Source organism: Emydura macquarii, unplaced genomic scaffold (assembly GCF_026122565.2).
Source record: "Emydura macquarii macquarii isolate MOO-44397 ecotype Brisbane River unplaced genomic scaffold, CSIRO-AGI_Emac_v2 contig_1429, whole genome shotgun sequence".
In the NCBI taxonomy this organism is placed as follows: domain Eukaryota; kingdom Metazoa; phylum Chordata; order Testudines; family Chelidae; genus Emydura; species Emydura macquarii.
In genome coordinates this window covers 18,924-25,462 of record NW_027131566.1, presented here as the reverse complement: position 1 = coordinate 25,462, position 6,539 = coordinate 18,924, and the positions used below count along the sequence as shown (strand labels likewise).

Genomic DNA, 6,539 nt, shown 5'->3' with positions numbered 1-6,539 from the left:
GGACCATAATGAACCTTTTTGGCGACCCTGCTTAGTGCAGGGAAAAGGTGTAAGAAGAAGACGACGACGACTGAACTCAATGACCTGTTGGACATGACAGAGCAGCCAGACTGTGAGCTGGAGACATTTCTGAACAGAGCCAGATGCTTGATACGAGAAGGATCAAGAAATGCCATCGGTATGGGAGGTAAGCTGGGGCTTCTTCAGAGCGATCTGTCAGTGCATACCTTCGAAGCACTGTTAGTGGAGTTCTTGTGCAGGCTGAGAAGGCCATTGCACCTTGGATTCTTCTGGATGCAACTCCTTCTCTTCCAACACTTCATGTGGTGGGGGCAGAGTTGAGATGATTGTCTAAGCAAATGACAGTGTCCTGTTGCCTACATTTTCCTAAGCCATATTCTGGGTGATTTCATCCACTCGCTAACCAGTAACTACACTGCACCCTTGGAAAGGATTTTTCTGTAACTCCATGAGCGGAGCAGAGCTGCCAACCAACCCTGGCCCCACCCTTGCCTGGAGACTGGGTAGGGCCTTCCTGGAGCTGGACCAGGCAACCCAGCCAGAGATACTGGGCCGAGGTACCCAGACCCCTGGACTGGACCGAGCCACCGGAGCAACCCAGGTGGAGCATACCCCCCCGAGGCCGGACAGGACCTGGAGGAGCTGCTGGCCACCGAGCCCCCTGAGTTGGGAATGGACCTGGAGGAGCTGCCGGAGGCCGAGCCCCTCCTTGTGCCAAACAACCTAGAGGAGCTGCCCCTCGAAGAGGAGCTCCCTGCATTGCCGCCCGTGGATGAGGAGGGACTGACGGGCCAACCCCAGACGGAGTACCCCCACAATACCGAGGAGACAGGTACTAGGGGAAGTTGGGGGGGAAGTAGCCCAGGGAAGTAACCCGCCTCCTCTTCAACCTCCGTCCCAGGTGCTGGGATCTGGGTTTTGTGACCAAACATGAAATTGAAACGGTCTCAAATGCTGACGTCCTCATGTGTCCAAGTCAATCTGCCACCTAACTCCCAAACGTCTTTGCAGATATCGTGGAGGCCCTGGCTCTTGCCATGCAGCTGGAGGAGCAAGCCAGCAAGCAGATGAGTAAGAGAAGGCCTCAGTAAAATATACCAAGACCTGATGCACAAACACCTTTTTCCTCTGTCACATCTGTCCGTGGTTTCTGTGTTAACTCTGCCTATTATAAATGTCCTACAATAAAGTATACTTAAGTCAGTTCTTCCTAAAGATGACAAATCAGAATAGCAGCCTTTCACTCCACAGGACCCAGTATTTGACGGGACTTGGCAGTAATTGTTCTGGAAATGCCCTTTTTACAATAGAGGAGGGGAAACGCAATTCTTTTTTCCCCCCCATCATTAGATGCCCATCCCTTCATTTGTGACAGAATGATCGGCTCTGATGTAACTAGATAAACTTGTACATTCTAGTGTACAGAAATGTTTGCTTCTACTGTGTTGTGAAATGGTGCAGACCTGCAAGTCTAGCTGCTGTAGAAAGGAAATGGACTAGACTTAATTGTACAAAGAACCAAAAGAAATCCGTATTTTTTAGAGAAGTTTGGCTGACAGCCAAATGTTCCTGGCTTGATTAACTTCTGACTAGAATATTTCTTGTCAACGGTCACTTCTTTATGAAAGTCTCTGAAAACCTTCCCTCCAAAACGGACTGGCCTTTGTAGCAGAGACTGCCTTCTGGGACTGGTTGGTCATTAAACTCTTGACATTTGTAATGTTTGTATTTAAGTAAAAAAATAAATTAAAATCAAGTATCTTTCTTGTCTCCTGGTTTTTGGAAGGGCAGTTGGGGGTAATTCCTTGGACTAGTGAATCTTGTAACAAAGAGGTGGCTACAGCCCCTAATGCCTCAAATCCACTCGATAGCACTTTCCTTACAAACGCCGTAGTGGGCAGTTGAGCAAAGGACTTGACCAGAGCTTCCAGCTCTGATTTTAACTGGTGTGGCTGCTCAGGGGCTTGTACATCTCAAAGATGGAATTTGGATACAGGGGTGGGTGTTAGACTTGGAGCAAGCTCTGAAGAGTTGATCTAAAGTTTTCATTTGAACAGGCGTATAGAAGAACGAGCTCCTGGTGGTGGAATGGGGCAGCCCTACGTCCCTGTGTAAGCTATTACAGCAAGTAGCTTATGACCACTGAAAAGGGCCAGGGTGGAATTCTCCTCTTAACTCCAGACCTGATTAATAGAGAGCTGTCTGCAGCAAAGATCTAGAAATTAACACACGGCTGCTGCTGCAGGGCATGCACATGGTGCAGGGGAGCCTCAAATGCTGAGACTTCAGCCACAGATCAGAGGGGTGTTGCAACGCAGTACCTGATATGTCCACCTCTTGCCCCCACCTACCCACCTGGTGCATCAGTAAAACCTCGACCTGACCTTATTAGGCCATTAGCTCACTCCTGCTGAAAATGACCTTATGAGGCAATTTCCTCGCTCCTCCTGAAACTGACCAGGTGACTGGGAGCAGCTGTCTACGTGACTGAAAGCACAGCCACCCTAACGGTCGGCTCACCTCCCAGCCAAAGGTTTGCCCTGATTCAAATGTCTCCCCTCCAATCAGGAGTAACCTTGGCCACCTGAAGCCATTAGTATAAAGCCGGGGCACGCCCCAGGCTCTGGAGAGAGAACTCACCGTCTGCTAGACCCACCAGCTGCCCTGTTTTTTTCCCTCTCCCACTCTGGACTCCGAGCCTGAACGTGTAAGCCTGCTCTGTGTTGCTGTTTTAGCTTCAGGGTGTCATGTTGCAACTCTTCCTGCTGGGACTGGTAAGATCCTAACCTTCTCTCTCTTTTAGTTCCTGTTTTAAACCTGCCCTGAAAGCAGAAGCTGCTAACTCTCTCTCTCTTTCAGTTTCTGTTTTAAACCTGCCCTGAAAGCAGAAGCCGTCTCCACCCCCATTGCTAACTCTCTCTCTTTTAGTTTCTGTTTTAAACCTGCCCTGAAAGCAGAAGCCGCTCCCCCCCCCATTGCTAGCCCTCTAAACCTGCTCTGAAAGCAGCCGCCCCCCCCATTGCTAGCCCTCTAAACCTGCTCTGAAAGCAGCCGCCCCCCCCCCGTTGCTAACCCTCTCTCTCTTTTAGTCTGTTTTAAACCCCGTTTGCCCCTTGCAGTTAACTGCCCGTATGCCCCCCCCCTTCTGTGCCCTGTAATTAACTCATTGTCTGTGTAATCTCTATGTGAAAGCATTCCCTCGTGTAGTTAACTGCTTCTGCCTTGCTTTTCAGTTAACAGTTTGTGTAACCCCTTTCTGTTTCCTACAACCAAGTGTAACCCCTTTCTGTTTCCTACCAGCAACTAGTTGTCTGTGTAGCATAGTGGTAAGTGTCCTGTCTGCTATGTGGAAGACCAGGGTTTGATTCCTGGTCAGGGAACCATTGTCTGCTTAATACTAGTTTAGGTCTTCATAGTTAGTTGCCTGTTTAATACTTTCTTATATCAGTTTGTTTTGTGCTTAATTGTTTTTACGCCCTTTTATAACTAGTTAAAAATCTATATTACTCCTGTGTTTATAATTAAACTCATTTATTTCCAATCGATTCATTATTGACTCTGGGGGATCATTTACCTGTCGGAACAAGGGGAAGGGATCCAGTTGAGCTCTGCTCATCTCTAGCAGTGACCAGGGCCTAGTGCTTCAGCAGTTTGTAACAAGCCAGGGTCTAAATCTACCTGCACTAGGACATGCACCATGGCCGTGGGGACCGTCAGACACTAAAAGTTTGCAGTGTGTTTTAATCTGTTCCTGTTTCAAAACAGGGTAGCTCAAAGAGCAGTGGGAACTTTTAGTGCAAGAGCAGCGGTGGAGGAGTTTGACCTAGACATGAGGTGCTTCAAAAACCATTACTAAGCCCGAGTCCCTTTGTGGATCTGAGCCTTGACATCTGAAGGGCCTGGGCCCAGGAGTCTGGTGGAAGGAGGGGGCAAGAATGAGAGGACGGAGGAGGCAAAATGAGAGGAAGAAGTCATCTGGGCCATGCACCCTGGAGCTAGGACTGTGAAACCCTGCACTTCACGAGACTGTAGAATGGGAGGGCAGGCCTGGACCCCACACAGTCCTGAAGCTTAGGAGGGTGGGGGCAAGTTTTAGCAAAAGTTTTAGGAGACTCATGAAATGGATGGGAATTAAGGGGGACAGACATCACTCACTCAGGCCCCAGCTCTTTGCACAGAAACCAAACACTTCAATATAGCCCCGTCCACAAGAATTCTCTTACTTGCAATAAACCGATCATCTGAGTAGGAGCAAGCAGCGTATCCAATCCCCTTATCACAGAAGGAGTAACGTCTCTGTGACTCTGCACAGAAGGTAATAATTCTCCGCAGAAAGGAGCGGAATCAGGCTTTTGCCACAAACAACCAATCGGATCTATAGGTCCTAGAAAAGTTGACTGACAAATGGAAACCAGTTGTAAGCGCAATGCACCTTGGAGATGTAAATAAGAGACTGTCACAACGTGATGGTCATTGGGAAGTTTGGGGACAGATGAAGCTGCTGACATGCAAGAGCTGGTTCGGCTCTGTAGTTAACGTGCAGCCAACCGACCGTGTCAAACCATTTCTCCTGCTCCCCTGCCAGCCCTTACAGAGCAAACATTACGTGCGTTCACTTTCTGACAGCTGACCCTCTCATTCAGAGACAAGGTGGGTGAGGTAATATCTTGTATCAGACCAACTTCTGTTACTGAAAGAGACCCGCTTCTGAGCTACCTGGGGTGTGTCTTCGCTGCGGCTGGCACGTACCGACCGACTGGGGCTTGCAGGGCTCAGGCTGCAGGGCTGTTTCATTGCTGTATAGAGCAGGGGCTCAGCTGGGGACTCTCCCAGGTCCTGCAGGTCGAGCCCACAGGCCTACGCAGCAGTGAAGCAGCCCCCAGCTTGAGTCGGGTGAGCCTGGGCCGGCTGGCTACCTGCAATCATGAAGAAAGCTATGCAGAAGAACAATCACTTCTGTTAGAAAAGAGCAGCTGTTCCAGCCCCTGCAAGCAGCCCTCTGTCCGGGGAACTGCCGGAGTGTGACAATCACTGGCGTTATGCACATTAGGTTGCTTGGGCAGCTGATCCAGGCAAGGCCACTTCTGTCCCTCACTCTCAGTGCCCAAAGAGACCCCTAGCCCCTGCTCTCAAAGCCTGCAGCACTGGGCCCTTGGCTGACAGGAGAAGAGGAGGTGACTGCTAGGAAGACCCCTGCTCGGCAGGTCATCTGGGGAAGAGCTCCTGTATAGGCACACCAAGGGGACAAACCCCAGGAGGGGCATTGTGGCTTGGATAGAGAGAGCGGGTTCTAAAGTCCATGTCTTTGTGCAGTTTTCCTTTGAAGGGGCTTGCATTTCCAGGTGGATGTGCCTGTTGCACTGCCCCTTTCCAGGAGAAAAAGACCCAGCTGAAATGCCTTCCTGCTCCATCTCTCCTTGCTGCTGGTTACTCCCCACTAAACCGGAGCGCTGCCTCCCAGCAGCCTCCCACTGATTTCACACCTTTGATTCTCAGGCATTTGCCAGGGTTTAGGGCCTCACATCACTGATCTACACCCAGCAAACATCAGGCGTACTTCTAAAAAACCAGCAACAAAAAGCAACACTAATCCCCATACAACAGTTCCTAGGCATGAGACTCTGAGGTTTCTTTTCCCCCTCTCATTAATTTAGCTTCAGCAGAGTGAAGCCTCAAAAAATTAGATATAACATTCCTCCGCAGAGAAATCTTTAATAAAAGACAAAAGATTTATACAAGCTGAAGAACCAGAGCATGCAGAGGTGCTACCAGGGCAAGAGCGACTCACCCTATGCTCAGGGTGACTTATGAACTGCTGGAGAATACCGCAGACACAAAGGGGAAACGAGTGACTGGGTTAGGACCTAGAAGTTAGAAGGGCAGCCAGGCCACACGGGTTCTAAATAGCAGCCCAGAGGGAGACGTTTGCTGCACGTGACTGACAGGAACCGAATCCAGAGGCTGCAGACCCGGCCGTGTGAGTGGGTGGGGCCAGCTTCAGAGCCCGCATCCAGTTCTCAGGGTCTGCAGAGGACATGGGCACAGCCCAGGAGGAAGCAGTAGGGAGAGGAAGGCTGAGGGCGTGGGAGAGGAGCCGTCTTCATCATTCCAGGCTTCTTCCTTCCTCTGAAAGAACAAGGCAGAGCCATGAATCGCAGTGCTCCAGTGGCACCAGCAAGATCTGGCTGTCAGGGGTGTTAATGCGAGGCAGGTTTGTATGGAGAACCCTCCAGCATCCAGCCACGTATGCAGCACAACAGCACGTCCATCCACCTCCACCCCCCCGCCCTCCCCGGGCTGGCCCCACACATCTGAGGCCCGATTCTCCGCTCACACTGGTGTAGCTCCCACTGATTTAGAAGGGCCAACTCTTGAGTTACACCTGTATGAGTGAGAGGAGAATTGAGCCCTGGTCTCTGAGAGACTCTGTCTCAGCTTTTAATGATCCTCTCCCCCACACACCTTCCGTGTGCGCCATCCCTTCCGGTCTGACTAAACTTGCTGGGATGTTCACTGTA

The 6,539-nt window shown here is 50.5% G+C and overlaps 1 non-coding gene across 1 annotated transcript; it reads right to left on the bottom strand.

The window, feature by feature from the left end:
- Window positions 1-5,673: 5,673 nt before the first annotated feature.
- Window positions 5,674-5,788, bottom strand: LOC137156305 (U5 spliceosomal RNA). The gene has a single exon (XR_010920736.1). It is a non-coding gene; the product is annotated as a U5 spliceosomal RNA (small nuclear RNA).
- Window positions 5,789-6,539: the final 751 nt, after the last annotated feature.